General features: G+C 43.4%; 1 pseudogene; it reads right to left on the bottom strand.

Moving 5' to 3' along the window:
- Positions 1-3,922: 3,922 nt before the first annotated feature.
- LOC132502908 (serine/threonine-protein phosphatase 1 regulatory subunit 10-like) lies at positions 3,923-6,563 on the bottom strand (annotated as a pseudogene).
- Positions 6,564-6,869: the final 306 nt, after the last annotated feature.

Here is a 6,869-nt window from a genome sequence, read left to right as displayed (position 1 = left end):
CATGTGGGATCTAGTTCCCTGACCAGCAATTGAACCCAGGCCCCCTACATTGGGAGCGTAGAGTCTTAATCCATGCACCACCAAGGAGGTCCCCACATTATAGTTTTTTTGTTTGTTTGTTTGTTTTTCTGGTACACGGGCCTCTCACTGCTGTGGCCTCTCCGTTGTGGAGCACAGGTTCCAGACGCGCAGGCTCAGCGGCCATGGCTCACGGGCCCAGCTGCTCCGCGGCATGTGGGATCTTCCCGGACCAGGGCACGAACCCATGTCCCCTGCATCGGCAGGCAGACTCCCAACCACTGCAACACCAGGGAAGCTCACATTATAGTTTTGATTTACATTTTCCTAATGATCAGCAATGCTGAGCACCTTTTTGTGTGCTTCTTGGCTATTTGTATATCTTCTTTGGAGAAATGTCTCTTCAAGTATTTTGCCCATTTTTGAATCAGGTTGCTTTTTTATTGTTGAGTTTTAGAAGTTCTCTATATATTCTATGCATTAATGCCTTATCAGATAAATGATTTGCAGATATTTTCTCCCATTCTGTTGTTTTCTTTTTTACTCTGTTATAGTGCCTTTTGATGCACAAAATTTTAAATTTTTCATAAAGTACAATTTGTCTGATTTTTCTTTTTTTATTTATGTTCTTAATTCATAGCTAAGAAATCATTTCCAAGTTCAATGTTGTGAAGCTTTTGTCCTATGTTTTCTTCTAAGAGTTTTATTCTTTTAGGTTTTACATTTAGGTCCATGATCCATTTGGAATTTTTTTTTTATATTATGTTAGCTAAAAGTCCAACTTCATTATTTTGCATATGTATATCCATTTTTCCCAGAATTATTTGTTGAAAAGACTGTTCGTTCCCCATTGAATGATCTAGGGACTCTTGTCAAAAATCATTTGACCATATATGTGATAGTTTATTTCTGGGCTCTCTATTCTATTCCATTGGTCTATATGTCTGTATTTATGACAGTACCACACTGTTTTGGTTACTGTAGCTTTTTAGTAAGTTTTGAAATCAAGAAGTGTGAGTCCTCCAGTTTTGTTCTTCTTTTTCAAGGTTGTTTTGACTATTTGTGGTCTCTTGAGATGTCATGTGAATTTTAATATGCTTTTTTTCTATTTTTGCAAAAAAAAAAGTAGTTGATATTTTGGTAGGGATTACATTCAATCTGTAAATTGCTTTGGGTAATATTGACATTTAAAAAATATTAAATCTTCCATTCCATAAATACGAGATGTGTTTCCATTTATTTATGTATTATTTAATTTCTTTCAGCAATGTTTTATAGTTTTCATTATACTCAACCTCCTTGGTTAATTCTTAAGTAATTTACTCTTTTTGATGCTATTGTAAGAGGATTTTCTTTGTAACTTCCTTTTCAAATTGTTCATTCTTAGTATGTAGAAATCCAACTGATTTTTGTGTTGACTTTGTATCCTGCTTTTATGCTGAATTAATTAATTAGTTCTAACAAGTTTTTTGGGGGGGAGGAATCTTTAGGATTTTCTACATATAAGATTATACCATCTGAAAATAGAGATACTTTTACTGCATTCTTTCCAATTTGGATGCTTCTATTTCTTTTTCCTTGCCTAATTGCTCTGGCTACCACTTCTAGTACTATGTTGAATAGAAGTGGTGAAAGTGGGCATCCATCCTTACCTTGTTCCTGATCTTAGATGAAAAGCTTTCAGTTTTTCACCATTGAATATGATGTTAGCTGTGGGTTTTCATATACAGCTTTTGTTATATTGGGGTCATTTCCTTATATTCTTAAGTTTGAGTGTTCTTTATCATGAAAGGGTGTTGACTTTGACAAATGCTTTCTCTGTGCCACTTGATATGGTCATGTGGGTTTCTCCCCCTTCATTCTGTTAATGTGATGTATTGTATTGATTGGTTTTCATATAATGAAACATCCTTGCATTTCAGGAATAAATGGCACCTAGTCATGGTGTATAATCCTTTTAACATATTGCTGAATTTGCTTTGCCGGTGTTTTGTTGAGGATTTTTGCATCAATGCTTGTAAGGGATATTGATCTTTAGTTTTCTAATAGTATCTTTGTCTGGCTCTGGTATCAGGGTAATGCTGGCCTCACAGAATGAGCTAAGAAGTGTTCCCTCCTCTTCAATTTTTTGCAAAAGTTGGGAAGGATTGGTGTTTGTTCTTTTTAAAATGTTTGGTAGAATTCACCAATGAAGGCATCAGGAAGGGAGTTTTCCTTTGTAGGGAGATTTTTTGGTTGTGAATTCAATCTCTTTACTCGTTATACATCTATTCAGATTTTCTGTTTCTTTGTGATTTAGTCATGGGTTATTTTTCTAGTAATTTAACCATTTCATCTTGGTAATCCAATTTGTTGCTATATACTTGTTGATAGTAATCTCTTATAATACTTGTTATTTCTGTAGAATCTGTAGTTATGTCCCCACTTTCATTTCTGATTTTAGTAATTTTAGTCTTTTCTCTTCCTTTTTGGTCTCTCTAGCTAGAGGTTTGTCAATTTTGTTAATTTTTTTGAAGAAGCAACTTTTTGTTTCCTTGATTTTTTTCCCATTGTTTGTATGTTCTGTTTCATTTATCTCTGCTTTATCTTTATTATTTCCTTTTTTTTTCCTGCTAGCTTTGGGTTTAATTTGTTCTTCTTTTTCTAGTTCCTTAAGTTGTACAGTTAAATTGTTGATTTGAGATCTTTATTTTTTTTTAATGTGTTTATAGCTATAAATTTTCCCCTTAAAACTGATTTCAATGATCCCTATAAGTTTTGGTATGTGTGTTTTGCCAACTATTGTTGTAGAGCGTACTATTTTTTTTAATAAGCTGTTTCTCTTTCCACTGTTTATTATTAATGTACAAAGTATACAAAATGAAAAGAAAAAGAAAATACTCATCCTCAAATTCTTTGTGGCTCTAACCCAAGACTGTGCACAAAATCCAAACAATGCACTGTTTTCTTAGATAACAACTGATGCTGAGGCAAGTGAAGGAGAGGGCTGTGAGAAGGCAAGTCATCTTATTGAATCCACCCAGGAAAGCACTTGGTGGGGATTCAGAGATGGCTGACAGGGCAAGGGAGCTGGAGGCCTCACACTGACAAGGTTCCAGGTGGAGGCCAGGAGCAAGCTAACTCCCAGAGGAGTGCAAGTAGTGTGACTGTCAGGTCCAGCACACTGGGCTTCAGCTGATAGAAAGCTGGTCTCACTGAAGTGTTTTACAGTTTCCAGAATGAGCTGTAGACCACCATCAATGGCCTCACCTATGCAAGCTGAAACTTTCACTGGATGCCAGTATGAATTTGCCATCATTGAACCTAGCAGATCCATGATGCAAACTTGGGTATTCACAGAAGATTGCAAAGTCTTACTTGAGAAAGGACTCAGAATGTAAAGCTTGTGTCAGAGGAGGGGTGGACATGATGTGTACTCCAGAACTCAAATCCAGCTGGATTGAGCCTTCTCAGTGCAGTAGGATACACAATGCCCCTTTTGCCGTCTCCTCACCCCATAAGGAAGAATGAACTTGACTGGGACGATTTCATAAGTGCAGTTGATCTTGCATCAGAGTTCTGTGTGCATGAGGAGGACCCACAATAGGAGAGTAGAGGTATTCTCCAGGATAACCAGCTTTAGGTTCTCAGGCATCAAGGGTAATACCAGAAAGGGGCTTGGGATACAGGGCAAATCTCCTCAAAAAGTGAAGGCAACTGAGTCTCCTCTTAAGCAGTCCATGGTACAGAATGTGTCCAGTCTCTCTCCTCCCCAGATTGGAGGAAAATATGTACATCAATGTGCACCAGTGATCAGAAAACCCACAGGAACCCAGGCAGGTGGGCCCTGAGGGGGCCAGCTCCTCAGCTGGGGAAAGGGGAAAATGGGCCTCACAGAAGCCATAAAAGTGTGGAAGGAGAAAGGCTACAGTACATAAGGGTGTGTGTGGATGGGGCAGGCAGTTGATTCCCTAGGACAGGAGAGGCCATTGACACTCGGGTGGTAGAAGGCACAGTTGTTCTCATAACAGCAGTTGCTATGAGAACATCATGATATGTCAACAAACAGGGCAGTTTGACATGTTTCCTCCATGGCTGTGGCCTCCATCATGCCCTTGGTGACCCCCTCCTCCATGGCCAGGGCCATCATAGCCACGGTACTTATGAGGGGGTGGCCTTCGATGGTCATGGCCTCAGTGACCAGGGACATAATGAGGCAGTGGCCATGGGGCCCCCCATATACAGGGCCTTCATGGGGCTGATGTCCATCACCAGCACCCATTCCTCCACCAGGGCCTTCATGGATACCATGCCCACCGCCTCCAACCATGCCCCCATCAGGGCCCCCTCGTCCATTTGGGGGTCCTCCTCCAGAGCAGCCTCTTCTGGTCCCTCAGAACAGAAGAGAAGGAAGAGGTTCATTTCCTCCTTGGCCACCACGGACTCTATGGGATGGTCCAGGGCCTGGTCCTGGTACCTCCAGCGTCAGGCCACACTGAATGGGGAAACCTGGGTCACCCTAGAAGGGATTGCACTGCCCCCAGGGAGGGGGTGGGGGACCCAGGAGATGTGGACCACTGGCTCACCAGGGCCCCCAGGGCCTCCATGGGGACCTGGCATAGGTCCCCTAGGTCTGGGGGGGGAGGAGTGCTGTATGCCCTTGGGGGCTCCCGGGGCCTCCCGGTAGAAAACCATTGGCTATCAGATCAGGGCCTAAGAGTATGTGTGGCACCGGCATCTGCTTGACGTTGTCTGAATAGTCTGTTTGCTTCAGCAGTTCCTCTGCGGTATGACTGTTAGGGCTATGCATGATGGAGGGAGGATCTCCTGCACATCGATGCCTCCTCCTCCAGAACCCGGGGGGCTCTTCCCGGCACCTATGTTTTCCATAAGATCGTCCAGAACAGAAGGCAACTTGGAAACACTTACCCTGTCGGGTGAACCACAGCCCACCCAACCTAAGGCTCCAGGGTCTCAACATATGGGGTTTTATCCATGGAATATTCCTCATCTAGGGGCATGAATTTTGGAGGGATAGGCTCATAGGGCTCAGGATCAGGATTGTGAGGACTTTCCTTTCTCAGGAAGAGCTCCTGAAGCATCCCCTTCTTCTACTCAGCCTGGATGTACTGATCCTGGCTACTGCTTCCAGGGGTGATGAGAGGCGAGAGCAGCACCGGGAGCCGGGGGCACACCCAGGACACATTCTCCTCCATGTTGTTGTTGCTCAGACACCGGGCTACCTCAAATGCGTGTTGGCCTGACAGTATCTCTCACTTAGCTGACTTGCCAAAGTCCTTGATCTTATTCACATTTACTCGTTCAGTTTCATTCAGTTCAAAATAGAAATACTCTCTGTTTGCCCTCCTCAGGTCATGTCACAGTTTTCCTCTTCCTGCCTTTCCCGGTCAGCTGGCTAAGATCTCCACTGGCTTTGCATCCCAAGCTCCTGGTTCCAAAGAGGCGGTATCCATGAGTTCTGGGACTTCAACAGGGGGAACTGGGGTCCCTGGACATTCTGTGTCCATAGCCGCAGAAGGAGGTGCTGGCTCTGGGGAAGAAGGTTTGCTGTGCTTGGTTCTGTGCTTGTTTTCCATTCAAACGGGCTTGACTTGGCAGCTGTGGGTGACAGCACCTTCTTCTTAATTTTGATGCCTGGAACAGGTGCTGAATTTAGCGCATCCAGAAAGCCCAGGCCCTCCATAGGCTATGGTGGGATGATCTTCACTTTGATCTCTTTGGTGGCATTGGGTGTCATGTTGAGTGGCTTGTATTTCTTCTCTGCAGGGGGTACAGCATCTCCTGGGGCAGCTGTGGAACTCTGACACTTGAGGGAGATGGGTTTAAGGTTGTACTTGTCAGAAACCACCACTGCACTGGCATTCTTCTTTAAAGGCACCAAAGACGGAGTCTCCAGCTCTAGCCTAGTGGAAAGGAATGTGACGTGACGGGGCACCATGGTTCAGAGAGACCTGGGCTTCTCCCTCTTCTTCTCTGGTGCCTCCTCAGTCTGAGTTTCAGCCTTCACATCAGTCAAAGGTCACTCAGGAGGGGTGGTTCAACTCTTTCCCTCTTCTTTCCATTTCTTCTTATCTTTCTCAGCAGGCTGGGTACTGCTCTGGGAGTGGATGACAGTCATTCAGTTGCTGATAAGGACTGAGACCAATTTCCAGAGCTCTCATCCTTACTTGACTTGCTCAGTTGCTTCACCAGTTTGGCTGTGTTGTGCTGCTTGAGATGGTCAACAGTGAGTGGTAGATGCTGCAGCATCAGCAGAATTTGCTTCAAGGGGGGAATGTTGTTGGTTGTCTTTGAATACGTCAGCCAATTGTTAAGAAACTTGTAACTACCAACATCAGTAAACTTGACCAATATTTCTAGTGAACAGGTCTGCAGGAGAGTGTTCAAGTAAATACATCAACTCACTATCTTTCGTGCTTCCTTTATCATACTGAAGATCTTCGAAATCCCATCCACACTCTTGATTTCCCCATCTCAGTTAAGGAAGCTATCCAGCTTCCTTAAGCTTAAGGAGGCTCTTTGGGGTCTATGGGACCTGAACCCATGATCGAGGTTTTATCGGGCTTGGGGTGGAGGGGGTTAAAATTTGGGGAAAAAAAATAAAACAACCAACGAGAACCCCAAACTCAATTATTTGGGGGGCCTCATTGGCTCAAAAAGTCTCTTTTAAAAAAACTAAGGCTAGCTCAGTATTCATCCCCCCCAACCAACTCCATTTAGGGAGGGGGGTTGTAGAAAAAAGTTCTGAGTGGATTCAAAAAAGTAAATGCTGGATGAGTGAATTTGGGTGTGTTTGGGAAGGGAGGGTTGTTAATTATTTTTGAAGCTATGTGGTGATGGTCCTTCAGCCA

Source organism: Mesoplodon densirostris, chromosome 2, assembly GCF_025265405.1.
Source record: "Mesoplodon densirostris isolate mMesDen1 chromosome 2, mMesDen1 primary haplotype, whole genome shotgun sequence".
In the NCBI taxonomy this organism is placed as follows: domain Eukaryota; kingdom Metazoa; phylum Chordata; class Mammalia; order Artiodactyla; family Ziphiidae; genus Mesoplodon; species Mesoplodon densirostris.
The sequence above is the reverse complement of the archived record's forward strand: the minus strand, read 5'-3'. Positions and strand labels throughout refer to the sequence as shown.